Genomic DNA, 1,046 nt, shown 5'->3' on the forward strand with positions numbered 1-1,046 from the left:
TCCACGTGAGTTCTGGGAACACTTGCAAAAATAATGAGACTCAACCTGTAAGTCCAAGCTTTCCAGTTTTTATCCCTGACATATAAAGAAGACCCTTTGTAAGTTACATATTTTTGTATATTTTTGTACTACACAGCAGGTAAGAACCAAGTGACCTGTTCACTGCAGCAGTTGCAGTGCCGGATCAGATTTTAAACTAATGTGGTGCTAGGAGCATGAGCTGCCTTCTTACCTCATGCATCCCCCCCTCCCCTGCATACTCAAGGGGAGGGGATTTAAAACTTCCTTTCATAACTTGTGCCAAACCACAATTACCCACTGAGTACCAACTCTGCAAACTGTCTCCTATATCAACTATAAGGTAGTGTTGGGGTTGACCAGGCCATGGCAGGGGCCAGCTGAAATCACGAGATGGCCAGAAGGGTCAGTTCATACCTATCAGGAGTTATGGCTAAAACTTCTTTAAGCTATCTGAAGCTATCTTTGGATTTTTTCCCCAACATGATGCAACGTTCTGGAATTTCTGGAGGTTCCATAAACTGCTTTCACTAATCACATGGAGATTGATGCTGATTCCTGGAGACTCTAGACCAGTCATGGAGGAGTGGCAACCCTACAAAAGCCTCGCCTGATCATGCCAACCCTTGAACCCTTTGCACTGATGGCAGTGGTAGTACCCAGTGCACCATCAGGGTCAAATGTGTCCCAGGGCCCCCAGCAATCTCAAGATAACCATCACTGACAAGCTATATCAATTAAGCCAAGGTATCAAATCAGAATCTGACCCTGATTTGATACCATGGACTTGTTAACACCTCTAGTTTCAGCAAATGTTGGTTCGGACAAAATGTGGAACAGCAGTTTGTTACAAACCGTGACAGGAAACTTTCAATTACTTCCCCTTGAAAGAACACAGGACTTATGCTGATCATAACATGGTTTGTTGTTACATCTGAACCCAGTCATATTTTTATAAATACCTGTAATGACAGCTGTGATGGCCATTAGAAAAATTCCATATAAATAAATCTCCTCACAATATCTTT

This window comes from Tiliqua scincoides, chromosome 1 (assembly GCF_035046505.1).
Source record: "Tiliqua scincoides isolate rTilSci1 chromosome 1, rTilSci1.hap2, whole genome shotgun sequence".
NCBI classification, from domain to species: domain Eukaryota; kingdom Metazoa; phylum Chordata; class Lepidosauria; order Squamata; family Scincidae; genus Tiliqua; species Tiliqua scincoides.